Below are 12,619 nucleotides of genomic sequence, written 5' to 3'. Positions count from 1 at the left end.
ACAACTTAGGGGAATGCACTTGAGCTTATGAAAGTTAAGATGAAATGCAAGATGGGTCCTGACTATTAGGCCATATTAGGTACCCATGTACATAATGAAATTCAAACTCTCATAAAGTGGAGAAAGAGGGAAAACCTCATGGGAAAAACCCTCCTCCAAAAAGAGAGATGAAAAAATAAGATGCATTGATGGATGGAGTAATCGAGACCCCCCTATTACGACATACATCAAGTATATAAAAAAGAGAAGTCTAAGAAGAACAAAACCCCATAAGAGGAAACCCCCCCCCCCCCCCCTCCATAAAAGAGAGAAGAAAGGAGGCAAGGTAGTCCCCACCCCAAATGAAGAATTTCATTCAGTGATAGCTGCTCCAATGTAGAAGCTAATCCATGACTACTAAATAATGTTCCTCCCCTTTGGAAGAAACAATATTATAGGTACATATAAGATGCTTCCCCTATGTGTAGAAAGAATCTCGATGATCAATGATGCCTCTGAAACCTGCTCAATTATCCATATGTCAATATTGACTGTCACCCCTTCCAATGTTGCTGAAAAGAATACTGTCAGATCTAGCAAGGATGGATGTAGAACCTGTCCCAAAGAACCAATTATCTCTCCGAATGATAAGGAGACCTCCTGCAACTATTGTACATAAGGATCCATAATCATATCAACTTGTGAAGATTGATCATGTAGAGAATGGACATGAGGGCCAAAGTGAGCCCTCGCAACAACTAAAGAAGGATTGTCATCATCAAAGAGAAGATGTATATCATCAATGATGTCTCCCAAATCTGTGATGTATGACTCCACAAACAAACTTGAAATATCTGCTATGTAGTCATCTTCTGATGTTGGAGCTAGAAGACTAGGCATACCCTATTGTGTTGGACCTATCATTGTGGCTACATATGCATGTGGAATATGCTAATGATGTAACCTCTCCCTGCATCTGTCAATAGGATCCCACATATCTAAGTCTGTTGAATCACTATTGCTGGTGCCACTATCAGTTTCCACTGTGTATGAAGTGTGGAGAGGACTGGAAGATAAGCTAGGTGAACTTTCCTCAAAGTGAACATTCCTCTCTATAAAAATCTCATGTGTCTCAGGATTCATAAGTCTGTATGCCTTAACACTATCTTCATATCCAATGAAATTATAAGGCCTAGGTGGTGGTGCCTTGCATCCCCTAGAAGATGTGTTTTCCCATGCTGGACAACCAAAGACTCTAAATTGTTTCACAATTGGTTTTCTACTGCACCATGCCTCAAAAGGAGTCTTTCCATCTAAGGCATTATGAAGAGATCTATTAAGTATGTGATTGGCAGTACTTATAGGTTTGACTTCAAGTATAGGATCTAGAGACTTGGCTTGTATCATGCAACTTGCCATAGACTTAAGAGTTTGTATCCTTAGTGCTGCAACATCTATCTTGTGCAGACTGAATGCTAGTGGATTCTGAAGATCAATACCCTCAAGTTTTTAAAATTCTTTAAGTCTTGTGTTCACACATCTACTTTCATCGTCCATATGAATAACTTTGATGGCTTTCCTTGATTTCTTTTCAACATGAGTCTTGAAGGCTAGAAATGTGTCCAACACTTCATTCTTGTGATGAAGAAAGTAGACCCATGTGTAGCATGAAAAGTCATCAATGAAAGTGAGTATATAGTGACCCTAGCTAACTGATGTCATTGCAAAAGGACCTACTAGTACCATGTGAACCAACTAAAGAACAACCGGTGCTCTTGAAGAATTCCATTTAGTAAAATTCTCATCTAGATGCATATCCACTAAACATGTTGAACATTCACCCTTAGAAAATTTGATTGTAGGTAGACCTTTGACCATATTTTGTGAGCAAAGTTGATGAAGATAGTGAAAGGCAAGATGACCATATTGCTCATCCCTTAATTTGATTTGTGGATGAGATTGAGTCAACAAGGCATGTGAAGGAGACTTAGGCACAAAGTGGGAGAAAGAATTCAACCATGTGTCATGATTTAATTTTCCCACCACAACCAATGAATCATCTTTTAGAGTGTGCACCATTATTGAATCTAGAAGGAACTCAACTTTATTTCCATCTCCAAGGTGAGTGATTTGGTAAATTGAGAGGAGATTTGAGCTTAGGTTAGGAACATAGAGAACGTCTTTGAATTCCCCATTTTCCATCTCCACATGTCCTTTCCCTTCAACTTCCAATTTTGTATTATCTCCTACAAATATTTGCAATACCTTAGACTACTTCAATGAAGAAAAGTCTTCTTTTGAAGAACCCATATGATATGAGGCACCTGAGTCAAGAATCCATTCCACTAAAGAACTTGAGTTTGTCATAAGTGCTTAGCCTTTGCCCTTTGAATTTGAAGATGAAGATCCCTTCTTTGTATAAGCATTAGGTAGTGGAACATTATGTTTCTTTATGATGTTTTTTAATTCATCAATCTTTTTATGATAACACTCATATTCATCATGACCCAACTTCTTGCAATAGACACACTTTTTCTTCTCCTTATTATTGTCCCCATTCTTGTTTGAATTTGAGGAAGAATTTCCTTGTTGATTTGATTGCAGTGTTGTCTTTTCTATATCCTCTTGTGTGTTATTTTTCCACTTCTTCTTCTTGCCCTTTCCTTTATTTGAAGATTGACTAGCTAAATTATGAGAACCCTCATTATTTCCCACCAATGTCTTTGACTTGGACAAATTGAGAATCCCCATTGATTTCAACTTTTGTTCTTCTTCATCTAACAGTTGAACATAACAATCAAAAGAGAGTTTCTGATAAGCAACCCCTAATGTAGTCTTTGTGGTGTTATAAGAAGAAATAAATTTGGAGTACTTAGATGGAAACTTATTATGAATGAGATAGATTAACCTATCATCTTTAATAGGACTCCCACAATCATCAAGCTTCATTCTTAATTCATTCACCTTTATGATAAAGTCTTGTATAGAATCAAATGTCTTTGGATCTAAGGAGACAAGCTCATCTTCAATTTTGTAAACATCCTCCTCAGACACTTTACCATATAGTTTTTTGAGGGTATCCCAAGCTTCCTTGAATGTATGAGACTTTTGGATATAATAGATGATCTTGTCTTCAACCCCCAAACAAATATTACCTAGGGCTTTCCTATCTACAAATTCCCAAGCATAAATTTCACTTCTAGATACTTGATCACCTATTGGTTTAGGAAGGGTACCATCTACATATTGAGAAACTTCATTATGCATTAAGTGACACCACATTTTAATATACCATGTAGCATAGTTATGTGGTGTTAATTTTGGAAACTTGGAATTTTTTATGATGCAAGAAATGAAAGAAAACAATAGGAAAAGAGGAACACAACACCAAGAAACACCCCCCCTTCACTCAATCAAGAAACCCTCCAAAAATGATGTTTTTGGCACTTTATATGTAGTGCATTTACAATGGCCACTTTCCAATTTTGGCCTTATTGTACTTCTAATTTTTCCTTTTACAACCTCCTCATGGAGTTCAAAATTGGAACATTACAATGTATCTCAGATATACAACAATTCTAAAGTTATATCAAAGCATTACAATGCAGAAAAGGATCTATTTTTGACAGTGATAGTTTTGTCCACAAAAACCTATAATCTAATTATAGATCTAGAAAGAAGATAAAAAATGACACACTTTAAAAAAAAATAGAACCTATTATCGAGTCCAGATGAGCCCATACAAAATAATTGAAGTTATAAAATGGAAGATTACAGTCACCAAAAGATTCAATTTCTGACAAATTCGTGCACCAAAACTAGAAAAGAACTACACCATTAAAAAATTTAGGAAAATCTAGCCAAAATAAAAAAAATTGCACCTGATTTGGAGCCCGGATGACTGAGTTATGGTCTTCCAAAGTCAGACTGTTAAATCAAAAATGAATCTGGAGAGGGGTTGGATCAGCAAAAGATGAGGTTAAATTTGACAGTCAAATGGTCATCATAGTAGTTTGAATTTTCCTCTTGATCATGGTCAAATAGTCATCAAATTTAAGTTAGCAAACTACTGACGTCAACAAAAACTCGGGTCCCTTGTTGATATGGCAGTAATGTCAAGATGACATTAGTTGTACAAAAAAGTACAGATTGTATGGCTACTTACAAGGATGCCACATTACATACAGACAAGATGACATGTTAGTCTATCCATGTAGATGCCTACATGTATGTGTGCTGATGTGGAGGTCAGCTTCAGCTGACGTGGAGTTTCTCTGCATAGCGAGGAGCTGGCCATTTGGGCTAAGGCCACGTGTCCACTTATGATTAGAGACTACATCATCAAAGAAATGATGTGCCAGGAAATACAGACGTTGCTAAAAAAATGGAGTCCTACTGCAAAGACTAGAGATCAGAGACGTCGCTAACAAAATATTTTGAAATGTCATGGTTCCAGTGCAAATGTCGCCGATAGGAGGTTTAACGCACTGAGGGGTATTCAAATGCCAAAAACTTTAATGCAGCCAAAAATTTGTAAGAAATAGTGTTAGGAGTAGTGTCTTTAGTCCTACATGTATGGGGAATACTTACTACGGGCTGAATATATGTGAAAACCTACAAGCAATAAACTAGCAAAAAGCTTGTTGATTTCTTGGTAAGACACTGCTTGTTCGTCGGTAGATGTTATTGGGGCTTGGTCAGGTGGCCCAGAAATGTGAGCAAGCTTAGCTAAAATTAATGTGATCGAGAAATGAGCAATGCCGCAAAATATTAAAGGAATATTTCGCAAATGTTTCATGCAGGGGCCAAGGTGTCACTGCTCGGTTCCTACAAAAAAATTCTCTGCAAGCCCTATTGGGCGAATTTTTTTTTTGGAAATTTCCAAAAATTTGAAAATATTTGTAAACAAAAAATAATTGTACAGATTTAATAGATCATACCAGGTTTGCAAATTGAGGCCTTTGGATGTTGGTTTGCAAAACAAATTTGCCTCAAAATCAACTTTGGCCCAATATATGCAAATTTATAGCTGATTTTCACCGAATTGACATTTTGGACATAATGGTGAGGTTCACTTTGGCTCTAGATGCTCCTAATTTCTACAGATTCTTTGGATCTAGGTCAAGGTGCTGAAGCAAGAATGGTCTCAAATAGCTATGCCAAGAGAATCTTCCTCAGCCCTGATACCATGTAAGAATTTGCCTTCAGGAAAAATTCACCCAAGACCAAGGAACTCAAGCACAAGCACAACAGTAGACAAAAAGAGTATGATCAAAATGATGATATGATATCCATTCAATTTATAAAAGTACATTGGGAGTGCCTATATATAAAGGCCTTTGGAATGCTTCTAGAATGCCTAGGACTCAGCAACATGATAAGTCATACAACTAGGCACATGTCCACCAGGTGTGGATTATCCTCCATTAAGCACAAGAGTAAGTGCAATGATGAGAGGATAAGCCTAAAAAGGTGTATTATGCAAAATTAAGTTGTAAAAACCATGTGCTAAATTAGGAGTGCGAATAATTGTGTTGTCTACATGACAAATTAGTTAATTATGCAAACTCTAGTGTTGTAGACACCATGTGTTGAATTAGAGTTGCTTACTCTGGTGTTGTCACCATGACAACTCATAAGAGTACGCAAAATCCTAAGTGTCTCACCTAAGAAATAATAAAATAATGCATTGACCTAAGTAAACTTAAGTACAAAGTGTAATAACTAAATACTAATTTACACCAACACTTTTCTTAAATTTGTATAGATCCTTTAACATCAATACACACCCTTTGAAATTTTTTCTTCTTAAATTCAACCTCTTGTATGTACTTCTCAAATTCTTAATTTATATTTATATTCATTTCTCTTTCTCTATATAAATATTTCTTCTTATCTCTTTTCTTTGATATCCATATACTGTTCAATTTTTATATTATTTATTTAAATCCTAGGATTTGTATTTCTTTCTTTTACTTCCCATATTCTCTACACAACTCACTAGCCTCTTTCTTATTCAATCTTCACTTTCTTATAATTCTTATTTTTCACACACTTTACACTTACTCTTTTATTCATCTATCTATTGCATACTCTTCCTTTTCTTTTCAAATGTATCTTTATGGTATTCCTTTATACTCATATTTTCTCATTTACTTTTCACTTCACTTATCACTCTTTTTTGGAAAAAGAATTTAATTACTTATATTGTGCACACAAGTGGATGTGACTTTTTAGATTTAAAAGTCACAATATTTAGTTGCATTAATTCATTTATTAATTAATAAATTATCCTTATCTTTTGTTTGATTCTTATTAAAATAAACTTCAATAGCTATCCTTATGTGTTGATGATTAATTTCTCTTGTTCACAATATTTTTGCCACCATATAAACACTAGCTTTCTTCTCTTGTTGGGCCTTCATTTTAATCGCAACCCAGTCAATTAATGAATAAATTTGTCCTTGCTTAAAATTGTTGATACCTTTTTCCAAACATGATAATCTTCCACATTTGAAGTAGACACTAAAATAATGTATGTCTATCCTTGAGTTGTTTCCCAATGAAGATCAAATTTTGGTGGTCTAGGTGAATGCCCTCTTTGTCCTAGATCTTGGCCTTAATGTTGTTGATGGTGTTAGAGCTCTCCACTTCAAGTGGAATTGTCTTACTAGTTAGGGTTGTAAGATATTGAAAGTTTTGAATTGAATAGTCTATGAAATAATGAAACCATCTATTAGGGCATCAATTTAAACCAATATGTCACAATCAAACAACATGAATCCAAATCCATTAGATAGAGATGGCATAGTTGTGTCATTTGTTCATAGTTTACTACTACTACAGTAAATTTAAGATATATAGTCTATATTTTACCATTACTGTGTCTCCTAGCATACCTTTTGCTACCTATAGTCAATAAATTATTTGGAAAGAATCTACTCCCAAAAGACCACCACATCTAGCTCACAAGGAAGGGTTCAACCATGAATCCCTACTAGACTAATTGTAAGATGTGTTGAGGTATTACACTCTCCCATCCCTATTGTTTTTGTGTATCAGTGACTTATCCAATCACATACCCATGCCTCACTATAAAAATCATCATGTAATCAAAACCATTTTTTTATATAGGAAAGCATTTTTCTATGTAAATTCATGGTTAGTTTCTAGGAATTTTTTGGGGCTCAATTTAGACTATACCAAAAATTATATATCATGGCTCTTGTATGCAAACTCTTTGATTATTTGAATGCACTTAACTAAATTTCTTAAGTACAAGAAGGAGATGTCTTATTTATCATGTCCCTAAGGTTGGTATATGCCAATATCATCAACTTAACATTTACAACATTTAGGCTTGAAGGGGGAAGAATTACTTTTAAAAAATCCTCAAAACACTTCATATGTAGGTTGGTTTACAATAGTAGGAAAATGGAAAAGTCCATGTATCATATCTATAATTTAAATAACATATATCATTTTTCTATGATGGATTTCCTTGATGATATTATACATAGACATTATAATACATTATTCTATCCAATGTATTCATTCACTAACTTTATATACTTTTATTAACTCATTCTTATTAATACTTGGTTCTTGTTATATCATCCTTATTTAGCCTCTAGGACTATCTCTATTTCATGGCACTATCATGCCCCATTGCTTATCCTACATGCTTTCCAAATGTTGCTACATTGCTACATTGTTACATATTTACTATGCTTATGCAATTATTTTTTAGTTATCCTACATTTTTCACAATGATTAGTGTGTTTACATGCACATTCTTTATAATTACATTTATTATGACAATTTCATTACATGTTTTTTAATATATATTTGGTTATTGATTCACTTGAATTCTTGATAAACTTATATAATCCTTATTAGACTATAGGTATTGATCTCATTTTTGTTTTGACAAGGCAATGACAAAACACTTAAGCCATTACTTAATAGAACTTTGTTTGTGTCGAGTAAGTAGTGTATGTCGAGAAATATGTGTCGAGAAGATGGTATGTGTCAAGTCACTAAAGTGCCAAGCAAGACATATGTACTGAGTGATTCATATACCAAGTAAAATAGTGGATTCTAAGTCATTCAAGAGCCGAGTTCCAGCATTAAAAAAATTGTGAATGTTGAGCATCAGAGATTTCAAGAGTCGAGTAAATAGTTTTTGGCATAGTTGTTTGTAATGGCATAAACTCCTATGCAAACTATTTTTGGGCTGACTTAAGGATTGTTTTACAATTCTAAAAGATATATAAGAAGATATATTGAGAATCCCTATGTAGTACATGCAACCAATTAGATTACGAGATGTTCTAAGTAGAAAAATGGGTGAATCATAATCATTGATTCCTACCCAAGCCTAGCTCACCTAAGTCTTCTTAAGGAGGGAAAATCCTAAAGAGATTGTATTTGTGGATGAGAAGAGAAGAGCAAATGCTAAGTGTAGAGAGAACATTCACGGTGACTAAGGAGCTTGTGAGAGAGGAATGAATTGAAAAATTAGTTAGAGAGAATAGAGTAGAGAAGTTAAAGGATAGAAGAGATACATATGATTAGAAGGATCAAGTACACATCAGGAAAGAGGAGATCTGATATCTAGTAGAGAGGTGCTAACCGAAGGATCAAGGTTGAAACATTCTAATAGGTGAATCAGTGAAAATCTCTTAACTGAGTAGTCCTAATAGGCTTTTGTAAATCCTTTAACAGAGTGCTTGTTTTTTTGCAAGAGGACAGTGTTTGTTTTATTGCAAGTTTAAGTCCTCTAACAAGGTACACTGTTAGCAAGGTGTTGAAATCCTTTAACAAGGTAAGATTTAACAGTCTTTGTAAGCCTTTAACAAGGCAAACCTTTCATAGGGTAGATCATAGTTAATGATCAAACAATTGTAACCTTTATTGGATACACTTTACAACTACAATAGTGAAGATTTGTAGGTATCATTCCCACCCCAATTTTACCTTCTTATTGGAGGGTTTCTAGGTAAAAAAACTATTGTGTTATGTGTTATTTGTTTCATACTATGGATGAACATGTGTAACTAGCTATTTTGATTTACATGATAAATTGTGAGATGGATGTGTGGTGAATGTTTTATGGTTAAATTTTTGAAGTGTTGATAAACACCCCCCCCCCCCTCCTAGATTTTACTTTCTCATTGTTAATTCCAACACTAGGGTCCTCTTCACTTCATGATTTCACCATATGTAGGCAAACCCATTTTCAAGGTGATTATTACCCATTTTTAAATCATGTATGCTTCCAATATGTCAATATAGATTTACATGTTTATTATTATTATGTGATTTCCATGGTTATCCTATATCTTATACAATAATTGGTGTCCTTGCATGTTGTATTTTAAATACCCACTCTCTGATTTTCACATGATTTTTATTATGACAATGACATTGCATGCTTCCATTCCCTTTTCAATAATCTATTCTTACATACTTATTGAATCACTTAATTTACTTTTTTGTCATGCATCATTTTTCTATCCAATTTTGTGCAACTAATAAATATAACTAATTAGAGGGGGTCATATACCATTTCTACCACTCTTGTTATATAGATTTCAAATTTTGACTTGTGTTATATAGAAGTCACCACCATACCTATACGAATATTCACCTACACACTGACAATCAAGTAGAGATCTTATACATTCTACAATGAATGGAATCACATCGTTGTATAAGATATGCATATCATAATTTCTCTATAAATCAATTGGAATCACATGGTTCTGTCATAAATATCAAATTGTATTATTTTAATAAACAAAGTATTTTTCTTATAATATATAAGAAATATTTCTAAACCTTCTTGCCATATGTGTGTATGTTTTTTAGTATAGAACTAGAACTTTATGTTGTTTGTGACTATTTCACTTTTTACATGTTGCATGCTATTTTACTACTACATGCATTCTATTGGTTTTTTTTCCATGCTAGGAGCTTGATGCATTATATAGAAATGTTGGGTGGATTCAAATGTATACCTATAAAGTTGTCACTGTAATGGTAAAATTCAATGAGATAATTTTTTTATTAAGTTATTCAACATGTTAGCATTCATTTTTAGTAATAGTTTGCATTGATTTCAAAATCAACTATGGTGAGAAATGACAAGTCTAAATCTAGACATCTTAATAGAAAGAAATACTATTCAATGTGTAAAACCCATTTCAGGTTCATGCAACCTTTTTCAATATGAATAATTATTTATCTTTCATGGGTTGTTTTAATATTCATGATGGGTATATGTGTCATTATTATCAGCAATATTATGAAATTTGAACTGATATGAAATTTTATAATTGAGACCAACTACATTTAGATTCTAAAGTGTCCTCTCTATTTGTTTCCTTTCAAATATATTTAAGGATCTATCAAGGATAAGGGTTAATTTAATATGTAACTTAACCTATTGAAAATTATATTGAATCTTCAAGAGAAATAATAGTAGAAAATGTATACACTTATGACAGATATTCTAATTACAAGTATGCTTCAATTCTCTTATTATCAATGAAATATGATTTGATGTTTTAGATTAAGGTAAAAATAGGTTTTGAAGGGACCCAAAACCCTTAAGAGAAAAACAAAAGATATTCAAATAAGCAAAGCCAGGTTATACAAGGACCTAAAACCTGTAGTATGAAAGTTACAAAACCAAGTTTTATAGGGACCTGAAACCACAAAAAAAGACTAGTAAATGAAACTGGGTTTTACAAGGACTTGGAACCTAGAGTTTAAACAAAAAGAACAAAAACCAGTTAAGAAACCCAAACCAGAGACCGGTTACCAGAACCACCACTAGTAGCTATTGCAACTCCTTGATCATTTTCACCACCTCCTTTCCCACCTCCATAGTGTTCTAGATAATGTCAATAGCAGACCCCCCATTTGCCTCAGTTGCCTTCTTCCTTGAACTATGTCTTGTTCTTTTGCTTGGCTCACCAGGAGACATGATTTCCTCATTATTTCTCTTACCTAAGCTATTAGTAGCCACACAGATGCTTGAAGTGACCTGTTCCATCTTATTATCACTCTCTCTAATCAAAAGACAAAGCTCATGTCCATATTCCTTTAACTTCTCTAGGGTATTGCCAACCTGAACTTTCAGCTAAATGATCTTAGCCCGGTCAGTTTCCTGGTCTTGTTGCATCTTTCCCATTTTATTTTTTAGATTCGTTAACTCATTGTACATCCAAGAATCACCTTGGAGAAAGGAGTCTACCTTGAGCTTGGCAGTGTGAAGGAAAGAAAGCGTTGCAACCTTACCAGTTGAGTCATCCTTCTCCTTCCCCGTATCTTCCTCCACACATGTAGCACCCTTACTAATGAGGTCATCCTTCTCCTTCCCCATATCTTCCTCCAAATTTTCTTCCCTAGCTTTTTGGGGTTGCTCACTCTGATTTTTTATCCTCTTCTCCAACATTTTCCAACCCTATATTTTTGTCATAACTTTCCTTAGCCTTATCCTTTCCAGGCTCACCTTTGCTACCAGGGTAACCCTTTAGGTTTGAACAAAAGTCCCCCATATCCATATTCTCCTCATTCTCCAAATTCATTTTGTCATTTTTGTCTAAATTCTTAGACTCGGTAATTTCCTCAACATTTTTCTGAGGTATGTCCTACTTTAGACTCTTCTTTTTCACACTTACCCCTTCATCTACCTTACTCTCCCTTGAATAGGTTTCACTAAAAAAACCTCTCTTTTTCTCAAAGGGTAGGGAAGATACAATGGCCTTATTCTTACAGTAATTCTCAATTAAAAGGATTAGTCCTTCATGTAAAATTGGACAAGAATCTTTTTTCCTATGGGCTTGAAGGCTTTGAAGCAAGGGGAACCTCAGATAAAATGGAAAAGAGATCCCTATCCTTATACAGAAAATGATTTAGAAACACAAAATAAAATTTATGAACTCTTTTTGCCCTACCATCTAAAATGAAGTACTCATGGATGCAAGAGAGAATGTCCTACCAAATAACTTTTATTTGACTCAGCTCATAAAAGTTGCCATTTTTCTCCAATTTTTTTTTCCTCCTCTTCAGTCTTTGAAAATTTCTTGAATGTAGCATTAGAGATACTAGTTTCCTTGTTGAACTTTATGCCCTCCTTAGGAAGCCTCGTGACTTTGGCTATGAAATCTTCAATCACCATGATCTAATGTTGGTAGCAAAAAAATTTGAGATTTGAGATTTCTTTGTAGAGAAACTAATGAGGAAGCTCAATCTAAAAAATATTGGTTTATAAATAGCAAAGACACTGATGAAAATTGTGGTAAGAAGGTTAGGGATAGAGGAAGAGAGTCGAAATATCAAAGAAGAGAAATGTCAAAAGTTTTGGAAGATAAGTCTAACTCAGACAGAAACCAAGTATTGGAAATATGAGGTAGGATAGGTTACTGAGAGGGCAAGGGTGAATCAAGAACCAATAAACTTAATCTTATTTCACCAATTAATCCTTCATATAATATTCTAATCTAATTGCATGCATGAAAGAATGAAAGAAAATAAACATTCATAGCAATTTAACACAAGATATGGTGATCCAAAAACCTTCCAAATAGAAAGTAAAACTGGGGTGGGGATGATACCCACAAGCTTTAGT

The 12,619-nt window shown here is 34.1% G+C and overlaps 1 pseudogene; it reads right to left on the bottom strand.

Annotated features, from left to right (window-relative positions):
- The window catches only part of LOC149575707 (chromatin remodeling protein DDM1-like), a 60,584-nt pseudogene extending 49,213 nt beyond the window's left edge, over positions 1-11,371 (bottom strand).
- Positions 11,372-12,619: the final 1,248 nt, after the last annotated feature.

The sequence above is a fragment of the Cupressus sempervirens genome, chromosome 2 (genome assembly GCF_028749045.1).
Source record: "Cupressus sempervirens isolate cs-2001-9-10 chromosome 2, ASM2874904v1, whole genome shotgun sequence".
Taxonomy (NCBI): domain Eukaryota; kingdom Viridiplantae; phylum Streptophyta; class Pinopsida; order Cupressales; family Cupressaceae; genus Cupressus; species Cupressus sempervirens.
This window is presented reverse-complemented; position numbering and strand designations above follow the sequence as displayed.